The sequence below is a fragment of the Leptodactylus fuscus genome, chromosome 1 (genome assembly GCF_031893055.1).
Source record: "Leptodactylus fuscus isolate aLepFus1 chromosome 1, aLepFus1.hap2, whole genome shotgun sequence".
NCBI lineage: Eukaryota > Metazoa > Chordata > Amphibia > Anura > Leptodactylidae > Leptodactylus > Leptodactylus fuscus.
The window spans coordinates 263,573,808-263,589,842 of record NC_134265.1 but is presented as its reverse complement, the minus strand read 5'-3'; positions in this window follow the sequence as shown (position 1 = coordinate 263,589,842).

Sequence of the window (16,035 nt, the reverse complement as noted above, 5' to 3'; positions counted from 1 at the left end):
CCGCTGCCTTCCGGAACACAGCTAAAAGATAAGGAGACAAAATATCTGCGTATTTCTTGTAGTAGATCACTGAGAAGCCGTCAGGGCCAGGAGATTTTAGTGGTTTCAGTGAGGCTATAGCTTCCGTAACTTAAAACAAAGTGATAGGTGAGGCTAGGGAGGCAGACTGCGCAGGGGAAAGGTGGGGCAGGGCCACAGAATCTAAGAATCTATCGATTTCTTCCTTAGATGGTTGGTATGTCTGGGGATCATCCCTAAGATTGTATAACGACTTATAATATAAGCGAAACTGCTCTGCAATAAGGCGGGGGTCAATTACTTTAGTACCCGAGTCATCCACAAGGTGAGCAATACGGGTTTTGGGACGCGACTGTTTGATTTTTCTAGCACTAGCCCTACTATTATGCACATAGGCCTGACATTGAAAACGCTTAAAAGCTAAGTCCTGTTGACAAGCCAGAAGGCCCTGCAATCTGAGTTGACATTGCCTAATCTCCGCAGAGACAGAGGGAGTGGGGTTAAGCTTATTAATTGCGGAGAGGGAGGATAGGGAGCGAAGTGCAGCATCTATGTCTTTAGATCGTTCCTTTTTTGCCCTCGCACACGCCTGAATAAGCAACCCTCGCATATATGCCTTATGAGCATTCCAGAGCACATGAGGGTCCGATACGGAGGGGGAGTTGAGGGAAAAATATTCCCTCAGGGCCTCACGGAGGTGCTCATCATAAGAGGGGTGATCTAGGATATACTCATTCAAGCCACACTGGGTAGGCATAGCAGTGGAGAACTTCTCATATAGAGAGAGGGACACTGGAGCATGATCAGTCCAGGTGATCAGCCCAATAGCCGTAGATTCTGTCTGCATCAGCCCAATTTTATCAGTGAGAAAAAAGTCTATACGGGAGTAAGAGGAGGACGAGGAGGAGAAATAACTATAATCTCGTTCCCCGCCATGTTGACAACGCCAGACATCATAAAGGCCCTGATCAATCAAAGAGGAAGACAATATAGGGGAGCGCCTCTTGGGGTTGGAGGAGTCTAGAGAATTATCAACTAAGCAATTAAAATCCCCACCGATGATCAACATACCAGTAGCAAAAGTTCGAATCTTGGAAAACACAGATTTCCAATACTGCGCCTGGGAACGATTCGGGAGATAAACAGTTACTAAAGTATACTTAACATTGTTAATAAGGCAATTAAGCCCCAAAAACCGACCCCCGGGATCAACTAAAGTGGATTCAAGGGAAAAGGCTACTGAATCCCGCACAGCAATAAGAACACCCTTACGCTTAGCATTGCAAGAAGCCTGATATATATGAGGGAAAGAGGGATTAGAGAACTTAGGACTTTTGCCAACACAAAAATGAGTCTCCTGGAGAAAGAGCACATCGCAGCGAAGGCGACGGGCCTCCCTCCAGACAGAACTCCATTTACAGGGGCTATTCAAACCCCTAACATTAAGTGAAGAGATACGGAGTACCATAGTGATAAACTAAAGAAAAATGGCGGAAGACCCAGGTGGCTACACAGAAAAACAAGGATGCATAGAGTATGTATGAACAGGCATAATAACCATACAACAATCCAGGTATGAAACAAGAACAAAGAATGCAAACAAAATAGCATAGTGTCAAAAAACACCGAATAACTAAAAGTAATCAGCTGGGGGGGGGGGAGAAAAACAGGTCAGTAACACTCAGCGAGAGTGAGTATTAGAAAGGCACACAGGTTACCTAAAACAAAGGATAAAGTCATAACATTAGGCAAGGCAAGTCAGTCTGCCGAGGCGGCTAACAGATTCACTTACGACCGCCCACCACAGTCCATTCCTTAGTAAGATGAGAAGGCCGCACTGAGGATTCAGGCACAGATGAATGAGAGTCAGCAGGGGCAAGCTTCCATTTACGGAGGAGGGACATGCCCGCCTCCACATCAGGGACAGAATGGAAAACCCCATTGCGGGGAATCAGCAGCTTGGTAGGGAAGCCCCAACGATACCGTATGCCCCATTCTCTGAGGATCTTGGTGATGGGAACCAGCTCACGTCTGGCCTGCATAGTAGCTGCGGATAAATCGGGAAATAGGGAAATGGATGCAAACTGAGCTGGTAAGGTGCCACATTTCCTGGCTTCTGCAAGAATCGAGTCGTTAACTTGATAGAAATGAACCCTCGTTAACACATCTCTCGGGACATCCACAGGAGCAGAGTTCGCTTTTGGAATACGATGGGTTCGATCCAGGGTGAGCTCCAGCTCAGTAAGTTGCGGGAGAATTTTCTTAAAGAGGCGTTGAACATAGGCCGCCAAGTCCTCCGATGCCACATCCTCGGGGACACCACGGATCTTAATATTATTGCGTCTAGACCGATCCTCAGCGTCAGCAGCTTTAATTTTGAGCCATCTGACCTCCGCTTCCAGGGTGTTGTGAGCGTCAACCAAGTCATTATGAGCAGTCGAAAATTCCTCCATTTTATTCTCAAGATGGTCAGTCCGCTCTCCCAAAGCATCAATATCCTGTCGCAATTTGCCCACCGCAGAGGAGACAGTCTTGTTAATCCCCGCCTGTAGAAGAACAAGCATCCCTTTCAATGTATCACACGTTACAGGGTCTGAGGAGGCCGGGAAATCAGAAATGTCCGAATGAACAAAATCAGAGGTAGCAACAGAGGCAGGTAGGACATCAGCGACCCGTTTACACACCGGTTCCTTGCCAGATGGAGAACCCTGAGGAGACACAACAAAACTTCTCTTACCACCATCAGCCAGCAGGGGGAGACGATCAGCTGAGAGAGAGCCCTCTTCAGGCAAAGAGTCCACCAATTCAGACCGCGGAGGCGACTTCGCTGGAGAGCGGGAACCTGAAGGTGAAGAAGGCATCGAATGCGACATGGTGCTCGAGAAGAAGTCAGAAAGCTTCCTAGGGGTTTTGGAGGAGGATGGTTTCTTCCGAGGCATAGTAGAAACAGCAGGAAAGATCAGGGATGCAACCGAAGCCGGTGAGGCTGGAGGGCAAACTTATGCGACAGGGACAAAGTTCGCGGAGCAGTGCAGGAGGTCAGACAGCAGCAAATTCCAACAGGGCGGTAGGGGCCATATAACAAGAAGCCTAACAATCAGCTGAGAGCCGCCAGAGGTGACACTGCTAGCGATTCAATCCAACATGGTGAAATAAGTAGCCAGCAGTGGGGACACACAGGCAATTATAAGTCCACGGGAGCCCAGTGTGAGGAGCCCCCCTGGTGGTGGAGTAGGGGCTCTGCACTCACAAAGGGCTCAACCAGAATAGGCAGGGAGCAGGCCAAGTAATATGTAAAGTCCAGTCCAGGTGGCAGGTGAGGAGCCCCCCCTGATGGTGGTGTAGGGGCTCAACACTCACTGAAAGTAATATCACTCAGGCAGGGGAGCAGGAGGCAATGTCCAGAAAAGTCCAGGGGGAAGGAGAGGAGCCCCCCTGATGGTAGTGTAGGGGCTCAACACTCTCCCAACCCCCCTGAAGCCGCAGAGCACAGGCGCTTCACAAGATGGCCGCCGCCACTGCCAGTCCCAATATAGCAGTATGTAGGCCGCACAGCAGGTTCCACACAGGCCAGGAGCAGACACCGGACTCCGGAGGGAGCACACAGGGGGTCAGAAGGAATACCGCTCACCTCCACACAGCAGCCGCTGCCACAGCGCAGGGATGGAAGACGGGAGCCGGCCGCCGCGATCCACAGGAGGGAACCGGAAGTGGAGATGCGCAGCAGGACAGGCCGGCGGGTAGGCCGCAAAGCCTCCGAGGCCAACAGAACCGGGATGGAGCCGAAAATGAGGGTCCAAAACGCACCGCCAGAATCCAGAGACTCACCGCCGGGCGTCACCGACCAGGATCAGGTAAGAAGAGAATAGATGCCGAAAGGAGAAGGCCGCAGATGCCGGGAGCTCCAGCAGACGCGTCCTCTCTCCTTGCCGGCTAGCCACGCCCCCCCGAACCTCGAACATTTTAGTGTTCGCTCATCTCTAATGGAGATCACTGCATTTTATAAGCAGTTCTTTCAGCTTTGTGGTTCACATGGAAATAGAAATAGCAGCAAAATGGATGAGTACTTAGAAATAATTGTTGTATTATATGTTTGCTCTGGTACGTTTTTACTGTATATTGTCATGGAACAACTTATTTAACCTGGGCACATTCACTTGTATTATAGAAGCTGTAAATACATTGCACATCCACTGTGAATCAGAAGGTGTGCAGTGTAAACAGAGAAGGGGTCATTGTATGAGCACTGCATCACCTTCAAGTGAATGATCATCGGGGGGTCCTGGGTGTCGAACCCCCACTCATCTTTTATCCAATAGGATATGGAATAACCAGTTAATGTTTTTGATGCCTCCGTCAGGAAGAGAGATGTGTGACCTCAATTACTATCAAATATGGAGTTCTGAATATTTTCTAATACTTTCGGAATCAATTCTCACATTTCAAACAGTAGATAGCTAAATTACTATCTGCTCTGAATGTAGTCAATGGATTTTTTAATAAATATTAAAAGTAGCTATGTACATGATTGGCGAAAATAACAAGAAATAAATTGGCTGTAAGAACACGCATAAATTCAGTGATCCGGGGAGCCACCTTGTTTTTTGTGTTTGACAATAATGGACTAAATCTGCCAGGTTAAGGGGATATTGTCACTCCTTAGGGAGAGACCACCATATAGGTGTGTGGAGACTTATCAAGCCATTTGTGCTCCACTGTGAGGGATCATGGGAAGAATATGCAAATCTGTCTCCCATGATGTTAATATAGGGAGACAGTGCCTCAGTCATGCAGCCCACTAGGGGGCGCTCCCAGTGACACTGTATTATGTTTCGGCCTTGATAATGATCACCAGAAGGCATCGAGGTAGTTATTGAACCAGCAGGATACTGAGTTGCTTTGTGAACCAGTGTTATTTTAAGACAACGGTGGACTCAATGCAGTTTTAAAGAGTTGGTCCCCAGTCCTACTAAACAATATTGATTCTTTTTTGCTATTTACACACTTAAGTTAGGTTCAGAATAGCGCTGAGATTTCAATTTTTCGGGTCCCAAAGTGTACCTCAAAAACATAACCCAATGTACTTAAAAAGAGGATCCCATACACTATATTGGGATCCGCCAGGTTTCCACCTGAAAAATGCAGAGAGAAAAGTCTGCTTGCAGGTGTGGGTTGTCTGTCAGCAAACCCCAGCATATCAACCCTCCCATGCAGATAGGTCAGGGTCACCTGAATCAAACAGTTTTCTCATTGCGAATCGGTGCTCTGTTGCCTAAATACTGCCTTTATTGCAATATGATAATAAAACAACCAGTGGAGCAGCTGGTTCTTATTCCAGGTACATGTGGTACCATATAATGGCCTATAAAAGCCTGCACATTTCTACTGGCCCACCCAGTGTAGGTGGCATAATAACATCATGTGTTACAATGCTTGTGTCATTTCAATGATGTTCTTGGGAATTGGGTTGAAAGCATAGGCCCATAGTTAACATAGCTGGTCTTAAATGCAGTTTTCAAAAATAAAAACTGCCAGAAATTTAAAAATTAATTTCTAGTAATAGTCTCACACCCGCCCTTTTGGTCATGTCTAGTACTGCAGTTCTGCTGATTGGGAATGAACTACAAGGCAGACTTTTTCAGATCTTGGACAACCCCTTTAAATCATCCTAAACTGAAAACGTTTTGAGAATTTGAAAGAAGATTATTATGAAAACCAGTGTCATTGTATGGTGTACTCTACTGCAAGCAAATGGAGGAAGATGGAGGAAGATCCTAAAACAACATGGGTGGTAGTTTATGGGAAAGGCTTGTGCAACAGAATATTTACAAAGTTTATATGTTCATATATACTAGTAAAAAGTAAAACTTTTAGTATTTAGTATTCCATAGCTAAAAGTAACCACGGAACAATCCTTGTGCAGCAGGAGTTGGTTTTAGGAGATATTGCATAACATTGTTTTATAGGAATTGTATTCACATGATGCACAAAAACAAATACTTATTAATTACCGTATTTTTCGGACTATAAGACGCACTTTTTTCCCCCCAAATTTGGGGGGAAAAGAAGGGTGCGTCTTATAGTCCGAATGTGGCGCCGCATCCGCTGTAATAGAGAGGCGGAAGCCGGCAAGTGATAGACGCCATTACAGGTGCCGGGGCCTGCGACATCGCTGCGCTCCTCTGCCCTGCATGAAGCCAGCAGCGGGAGGAGTGATGCTGCTATTCCGCTCCTCCGTCCCCCCGCCGCTGGCTTCATGCAGGGCAGGGCAGCGATGTCTCAGGCCCCGGCGTCTATCCCTCCCCGGCATCCGCCTCTCTAGTACAGCGGATGCCGGGTCAGTATCAGCGGCCCCTTCTCCCCCGGGGCCGGTCCCCACCGGCCCCGTACCTGTAAAGTTGCAGGCCGGCTCCTGCGCGACGATATCGCAGGAGCCGACCTGTTCAGGTGACAGCCGGGAGCCTAATGAGGCTCCCAGGCCTGTCACGGCTATATATTAGTATTGCGGCTGGGTCTATGACCAGCCGTAATACTAATAGACAGAATGTCCCATAGACGGCAATACAGTTGTAATCAAGTGACCGCAGGTTCAAGCCCCGGGGGGGAATAAAATAGTAAAAAAAAAAAAAAAAGCTTTAAAAATATATAATAAAAAATATGAAATAAATAAAAGTTCTAAATCACCTCCTGTCCCTAGAATATATATAAAAGTAGAAAATCATATATCATAAACCACCGTTTGTTTTTTTTCAATAAAAGGTGATCTAAGAAATAGATATTTCCCAAAATGGTATAACTAAAAAGTACTTCTGGCCCTGCAAAAAAAAAAAACACTCTATGCATCCCCGTACAGCTGCAGGGTCACCTGTCAATGTGGCCTTGCAGCTGTTGCAAAACTACAACTCCCATATATTAAATATTTTACCAGTTTTTGCTTCAAAATTTTTTTTCCCTATTTTCCTCCTCTAAAACCTAGGTGCGTCTTATAGTCCAGTGCGTCTTATAGTCCGCAAAATACTGTACTTAATAAAAGACAAAAAAAATGAGCATAATGACATGAATAATACAGAAGTATAAGAAAGGGGAAAAGAGAACAATGAAAATCTCGGAACTGGACATGCCAGCAACCAAAAAGCATGGTAAGTAAATAGGAATGGCTATGCCAATGTGTATAATATGATTAAGACATAGCAACTGAACTACAGATAAATGAATACAAAAAGGTAATGTGCACAGTGCAAAAAGGAAAATGAATCTCAGGTAATAGCTAGAAACACAGAGTAATATTACAAAATGGCATAAATCTAAATCATACCAGTCCACGCCCACGCCTGGGGGTAGGCTTCGTCTGGGGATTTTATTCTCTTTGAGTAATTAATATTATAATAATATGTGTTTTTATACATCTTGTGGGATTGTTTCTTTGTGAATGCAATTTTCAAATCTTACTATTTGTATTATTTGCCTTTTACGTTTCTAGGAATTGTGTGGCATTGTAATTTATCTGGTGGTATTAGGTACTTATATATAGTCACTTGATACATACCGTTATAAGGCATGAAGATACAATGTATGATGGTGTTTGGGGAAATTATCACAGGATTGTTGAAGGGAACCTGTCCTGGGAACTTGGGATATTACCTATATCACCTTCAACCCTTATGCAGTGGCATTTTAGAGTACACAATATGCCTTTACTAAGCCTGTCCATGTTGGGGTGTTTAAAAATAAAAGTCTATACTAGCCAAGAGATCAACTTCATCTGACAACTTCCCTTTAAGTAATATATAAGTAATGCAATATAATATAGTAATGAAGGCCTTGTATGCGGACTTTGTGTAGTATTATGTGGGTGATGTATGGTGGTACGGTATGTGTCAGAGCATTATGGCTGTGGGTGATGCCCTATGTAACTTGGAACAGTGTACCTACCTACTGGTGCCTTAGCTGTATCCATGTCACTGTTTCTAGGATAACAAGTTACCAGTCAAGTCTATCCGTGCACCAGGATCTACTACTACTGCTACGTAGTAAATAGTACACTGGATTCATTGTAAGTTATGCTTTTTTTTTTTTAAAGTAGATTGTGGGCCCCATATAGGGATCACAATGTACATTTCCCCCCTATCAGCATGTCTTTTGTAGAAGGGCAGGAATCCACGCAAACATGGGGAGAACATACAAACTCCTTGCAGATGTTGTTCCTGGTGGGATTTGAACCCAGGACTCCATCACTGCAGGGCTGCATTTGCTAACCACTGAGCCACTGTGTTGCCCCCATTGTAAGCTATACTTCAAATTTCTTGAGTCACCTGTCAGTGGCAGCTAGATAGTAATAATTAGAGATGAGCGAACAGTGTTCTATCGAACACATGTTCGATCGGATATCAGGGTGTTCGCCATGTTCGAATCGAATCGAACACCGCGTGGTAAAGTGCGCCAAAATTCGATTCCCCTCCCACCTTCCCTGGAACTACGACACCGGGGGCATTGAAAAAAATTGGAAAAAGTCATTGGCTGCCGAAATCAGGTGACCTCCATTTTAGACGAATAGTGGATTTCAAATCCGGGTCATATGAGAATGTGAACTTTGTGACTATGAGACAGGGATAGCTGTACAGGCAGGGATAGCTAGGGATAACCTTTATTTAGGGGGGAATGTTATTAAAAATAACTTTTTGGGGCTCTATCGGGTGTGTAATTGTGATTTTTGTGAGATAAACTTTTTCCCATAGGGATGCATTGGCCAGCGCTGACTGGCCGAATTCCGTACTCTGGCCAATCAGTGCTGGCCAATGCATTCTAATAGCTTGATGAAGCAGAGTGTGCACAAGGGTTCAAGCGCACCCTCGGCTCTGATGTAGGAGAGCCGAGGGTGCACTTGAACCCTTGTGCACCCTCGGCTCTGCTACATCAGAGCCGAGGGTGCGCTTGAACCCTTGTGCACACTCTGCTTCATCAAGCTAATAGAATGCATTGGCCAGCGCTGATTGGCCAGAGTACGGAATTTGGCCAATCAGCGCTGGCTCTGCTGGAGGAGGCGGAGTCTAAGATCGCTCCACACCAGTCTCCATTCAGGTCCGACCTTAGACTCCGCCTCCTCCAGCAGAGCCAGCGCTGATTGGTCGAGTTCCGTACTCTGGCCAATCAGCGCTGGCCAATGCATTCTATTAGCCCGATGAAGTAGAGCTGAATGTGTGTGCTTAGCACACACATTCAGCTCTACTTCATCGGGCTAATAGAATGCATTGGCCAATCAGCGCTGGCCAATGCATTCTATTAGCGTGAACTGAGTTTGCACAGGGGTTCTAGTGCACCCTCAGCTCTGCTACATCAGATTGCTACATCTGATGTAGCAGTGCCGAGTGTGCATCAGATGTGTAGTTGAGCAAAACTGACTCAGCACTGCTAAGTCTCTGCATTCGCATAGGAATGCATTGGCCAGCCTTCGGCCAATCAGCGCTGGCTCTGCCGGAGGAGGCGGAGTCTAAGGTCGGACCTGAATGGAGACTGGTGTGGAGCGATCTTAGACTCCGCCTCCTCCAGCAGAGCCAGCGCTGATTGGTCGAGTTCCGTACTCTGGCCAATCAGCACTGGCCAATGCATTTCTATGGGGAAAAGTTAGCTTGCGAAAATCGCAAACTGACAGGGATTTCCATGAAATAAAGTGACTTTTATGCCCCCAGACATGCTTCCCCTGCTGTCCCAGTGTCATTCCAGGGTGTTGGTATCATTTCCTGGGGTGTCATAGTGGACTTGGTGACCCTCCAGACACGAATTTGGGTTTCCCCCTTAACGAGTTTATGTTCCCCATAGACTATAATGGGGTTCGAAACCCATTCGAACACTCGAACAGTGAGCGGCTGTTCGAATCGAATTTCGAACCTCGAACATTTTAGTGTTCGCTCATCTCTAGTAATAATACAAGAGGGAACTGAAGTTCTTAAACTGGGAAAAAAAATTTAGGGGGAACTTTGGAATAATTAAATAATTCCAGGCCAATTGAAGCACTAGGGAATAGGGAAAGCTCACCTCTCCAATGAAGGCCTGTGCACATCTATGCAGAAACTTGTAATATAACAAGCCTGATGCTTTGATGATGCAGTTGCCATTAGATCTTGGTTACTGTGCCCTTCATTTCTAATTATAGAGAGTTCACCGTGAGCTATAGAAGTAACATTTACATAATCTCACCTGGCGTTGGCATATGTTAGTAAAGATTATTATTCTTGGCATAGTAAATGGCTAGTGAATCATTTTTGCAAATTACAGTTGTTCATATTAAAAAATAATCTCGCCTACTTTGAACATTTCCCTTTACTCTTTTTTTAGACATCTTGAAAAACCGGATTTTTATTGCTGTTAATGGGAATCTCTTGTCAGTTTTATGCGGCCTTAACCCGGGCAGCATGCATGCAGTTTTACTCTGAAATGCTTCAGCTATACTGCCTCATTATAACCTATGGCATAGGATGGACATCTGCACCTTAGTGCCCCCCTTTTCAAAAAAACAGCATCTCCCCAGGCCAGAATTTCAATGAACAACTTGCAATCTACTGACAGTCAGGAACGCCCTTCTGACTGTAAAGAGCTACGGTACCGGGACCGATAGCGCTTTACCCGGGGCACAGATCGGGAAAGCCGATAGTGCGCTGAATTCAGCGCACTGTCAGCTTTCCAGCAGTATATAGAACTGCCTGTGCCCAATCTGATGAAAGGTCCTCTTTAATGGTGCTGATACATCACATTCCACATACCTTGGCTCTGAACCTGCTGTATGATCACAGGATTATCACTGCCAACATTGTTAAATATGGAATGTGCGCCCCATAAAAGTCAGCTGGTTCCTGCCAACCTTTAAAGAGGGAAGGAAAAATGAGCCGGACTTGTTCTTCCTATTGTGTAACATATTAAGGAGGATCTGTACTCTGTGCCCTTTATAAATGAGCACAAGCAGTTGTGGGGCACTCTTATTTACTGAAGTGACCCTGATTCTGTGGATATTGGCCATATAGCGTAGCTGGGCTTATTTATATTTACAGACACTGGCCCAGATTTACTAGGAGTTCAAGAGGCTGTCTGAGTGATTTATCACAGTGGCTGCTAGATGATAAATCTGGAGTATCTTTAGACTGTCTAGACTACATTTATACTACTATGTAGTTGGCTTACTTTGGGCCAGAATTTTATAACACCATTTTGGTGCAATTAAGCCACGCCTTCTTTTTCTGAGCACTCACACCCACATATTTAGCAAGTCAAAAAATTAGCCCAAATTAGATGTACCACGTTGCCAAAACAGGCATCACCTTTATGCTGGCGTCTACTCCTAATCAGAATAGTAAATCTGGGCTACTGTTTGCAGTTCTTATACAGACATGCCACGTATTCTATATTATGAAGACCAATTCAAAATCTGAGATGGGGACCAAACCTACTGTGTCATTTCTAGTAATAGCATCTTCTAACATGGCGTAGGAGCCACTGGTGTCTCCTCAGGCTTCAGGACTTTGGTATGACAGCTACCTCTGCACCACCTATTGATACACACATTAAATTACACAGTAGGCCAACAGTGGTTGAAGGACTTATTGAAACATTATATAACATAAACTTGTTTAACAATTAGTGAATATCCTTTATAGGTTGGGTCTACCATATTAATTGAATTGAGGGGGACTATGGAAACTTATAGTGAAAGCAATGGCGTAACTAGCAAAGACTGGGCGCCCCAGCAAACTTTTGACTTGGGGGCCTCCCTCAGCATTGCGCCGTTTCCTGTCCCCCACACAGTGTAACACCCCATTTACATACACTATAATGTTCCAAAGTGGCCTCCAGACATTATAATGTCCCATAGCGACCCCTCCAAACAGTAGCATGCCCTACAGTGGCCCCTCTATACAGTATTTTGCCCCATAGTGGCCTCTGCACACAGTAAGACCATTATGGACTACCCATGAACAATTATTGTTTTTTGGGTTTTTTTAGCAAAAAGCTGATGCAAATAGATGCACATCCGTTAATGGATCAGTCTTTTTGATGCCTGAATTGACATCAGCTTGCAGCAGTTTTTTTTATTAAAATAACGGATCCATTTAACTGATCAGTTAAACTGATGTGAAAAATGTGATGTGAAAGCACCATAACAGTGTTTTTTTTGTTCCTTCACCTTCCCTGGCCCTTCGATCACTATACTCTGGGGCCTGAAAAGACCCCAGAGAAAAATGATAGCAGTGTTTGTTGGGGTCCGCGGGCCTCACTACTGTTCACAGCCGACTCTCCTTCCCAGGCGGCCATGAGCAGGAGTATGGATCGTTAAATAAATAGGGCCTGTTACCTGCTGTGGTTACTCCAACAGGTCACGGCCTATTAAAAAATTTTTTTAAAAAAGCATCAGGGCCCGGTATTTACGCCACTGTGTGGAAGGGGTTTTCTCTCTGGGGAAACTAGTTCCTAAACTCTCAGTACCACACAAAGTTTGTGATTATAGATTGACATGATTTAGGATTTTAAATGATTTCTAAAGATGTGAAGAAGTGAGCACAAGAAGCCATACTTGATTTAACCCTTAAGTACTCTCATGGTGTCTATCATACACATATTATTATGATAAATACCATGATAGTACAGAATGGTTAGGTTAAAATATTACTTGCTTGTACAGAGGGATAAGCTGACATGCTGTAAACAAATCATGGTCCCTGATCAGTCAGTTGTGCTGTGATTTGTTCACCCAGACCCTGCACAGATCAACTCTTGCAGCAGCCTTCAGGTGCCAAAACATAGTGCGCTGCTTCAATAACTTGTATAGAAAAAGTGCTACATGCGTATCCACTAGCAGCTTCCAAAGTCTTCCCAGAGTCTCCTAGAACAGCTTATGTGTGCAGGGTCTGGGTGTTTGACCACGATAGATCACATGCTGATGAACTATCTTATGGATAGGTCATCAGTATGAAAAAAAACTATTTGTATCTGAAAAACCCCTCTAATGTAGTTGTATAAGGGTTATATACAACAATAATAGAGTGAAAGAAGGACATGTGCATTTGTGGAAACAGACGGGCCCATTCTTGATATGGATTTCAAAGTTGGGACTCCCTTATGTCAGAAATTTATGGCATATTCTATAGATATAGTCATGCATATTGAGATGGAAATACATTTTTAATTCTATTACACATCAGTATGGAAATGAGCCCTTATTGCTTTAATGAGCCTCGATCTGAGTCAAACCATACATCGTTTCTTTAGATTTCTGACTATTTACATGGATTATTTAGCTAATGTCTGTACTTTACCTACTGGTTACACAGGCTGTTCTTCCTGTATAGAATGCACCACTGACATACAAATATGTGTGCGAGTATGTCTGACACTCCACGGCTTACACATACAAATTACAGTAACTCATATGTCCTGTGTGATTCACGGTGACAGAAATGCAAATCAATCCATCTTTACAGCTACTGAATCCTACAGTTTCCTAGGCTACTGCTTAGTGTGAACAGAAATGATCCTCCTGTAACCAGGTACTGACTAGGTGTTAACATGGAGGATCATTCACCTTAGTATTTTAGATTTTTTTATGGTTCTGTTTACTGCAAAGCTGCAGGTGCCATCAGCAGAATACAGACTACTTACAGCAGCCTGTAGGAATAGAATGCACCTTGTAATTGGAACTGGTAGTTGGTACTAAAAGTGCCCAAAATATCTTTTTTTTTTTTTTCTTGCCTTCTTACAGGAAAACAGGCTAAGGGTGGAAAACGGGCTAAGGGTGGGTTCACACCTGCACCAGGCCTCCGCTTTAGCCAATCCAGCAGGTTTCCGTCTTCTGCCCTTAGAAACTGGACAGGGGACGGAAACCCGCCTGTGTGCGTCTTCTGCATCTTTTTTTTTTTTTTTTTTTATGTAGATTGTGAGCCCCACATTTTTCCCTATCAGTATGTCTTTTTGGAATATGGGATGGAAATCCATGCAAACACAGGGAGAACATACAAACTCCTTGCACGTTTTTTTTTTTTTTTTTTAATGCCTTTGGTGGGATTTGAACACCAGGACTCCAGCGCTGTGTTGGCTGCAGTGCTGACCGCTGAGCCACCATGTCCAGTGTGTGCATTCTGCCGGGTTTCCGTCTTCAGCCCCGACAAAATGGGACAGGGGACGGAAACCTGGCGGTCCGCTTTAAAACCCATTCACTTGAGTGGGTTTGTAAAGGTGACCACCGGTGTCCGCCTATGGCCTCTCCGCTGGAAAACTGTTTTTTTTTTTTTTTTAAGCTGGACACAAAGTACTGTCCGACTAAAAAAAAAAAACGCTTTCGCCGCGGAGAGGCAGAAGACGCACACGGGCAGTCACTTTGCAAACCCATTCAAGTGCTGCCCTCCGCGCCCTATAGTAGAAGGGGAAGCTGGGGTAGCAGTGAGCAGGCACAAGGAGGTAGGTAAATAGGTCGCAACCTGCCACAGATACTCCAGCATGTAGAGGCTTATTATAGAACAAACAAACAAAAAAGTATTTAACTTACCACCCTTCCCACTCCCACTGCTTCTTCTTTTTACCCGGCAATAAGACGTCTGTGTCTCAGCCCAGGCGACGTGACGATGCCACCTGCGCAGGGACACAGAAGTCTAAACCAGCGCAGAGGAGAAGGCCACTCGGGTTGTTTTCAGGGCAGCCTGTCCTGGGCTAGCTTAGGGGAGAAAAAATAAATAAATAAAAGGAAAAAAAATCTGATTGCCACAGCTTCTGACTAGAGATGAGCGAGTACTGTTCGGATCAGCCGATCCGAACAGCACGCTCGCATAGAAATGAATGGATGTAGCTGGCACGCGGGGGGTTAAGCGGCCGGCCGCCATCAAAGCGGAAGTACCAGGTGCATCCATTCATTTCTATGGAGCGTGCTGTTCGGATCGGCTGATCCGAACAGTACTTGCTCACCTCTACTTCTCCAGAGTGCCACCTGAGGCCGAAGCCTCACGTCGCCTCATTAGAGGTGCGGCCCTAGGTCAGGTAGTGTTGAAGTAGTCTCCATTACGCTGATAGGTAGCCAATAACAAACAGCAGCTTTTGCATTCGGCCCATTCATGTATTAAATGGTTGGAAATTCATTGCAGCCAGAAATTCCTTCATTGAAATTGGCGGTATGCTGGTGTTGTAGAAGATACAGTAGACAATGATCAGCTTATCACTGAGCTAAGTGTAAAAGAACTTTTGCTGGTAAGACAATTCATTCCTTTACTTAACTGATTCAGTTTTCAACAGTTAATGTTTATGCCGTTAAGAAAAATATAATTAAAATCTGTATAATTTCACCACACCTAGAACTTCTTGCCCTCATATTTGTCTAAGAGGTACTATTTCTCCTGGAGAACACCAGATAAGGTGTAAAGACTCTTCTATTCCATGTGAAGCTTCTCATATTAAACATCCTGCATTTGTCTCACATCGTGTTTGTAAGACTTTCTCTTCCATCCTGTTGCAGTTCCGATAACACAACAGGAGACTTTTCCTGCCCTATAGCAGGACTAATGCTCAGAATTCCCTTGACATTTAATCTCATGTACATCTCTCTATATTATAAAAATGAATACTTGTCTGTCTGTTCTTTATGCGCGACCAAACAACTGGACCGATCTTCACCAAATTTGTCACACAGATACTTCAGGAACACAGATCAGCACACTATCACATGTCAGAGGATTAGATACACGCGTCTGCACACAGTTCCACATGCCAGAGGATTAGATACACAGGTCAGCATACAATATCACATGCCAGAGGATTAGATACATGCATCTTCACACAGTACCACACGCCGGAGGATTAGATACGCACGTCTGCACACAGTACCAGAAGCTGGAGGATTAGATACGCACGTCTGCACACAGTTACATATGCCGCAGGATTAGATACACGCCACTGCACACAATACCACACGCCGGAGGATTGGATACATGCCAATCCACACAGTTCCACATGCCACTGGATTAGATACGCACATCTGCACATAGTTCC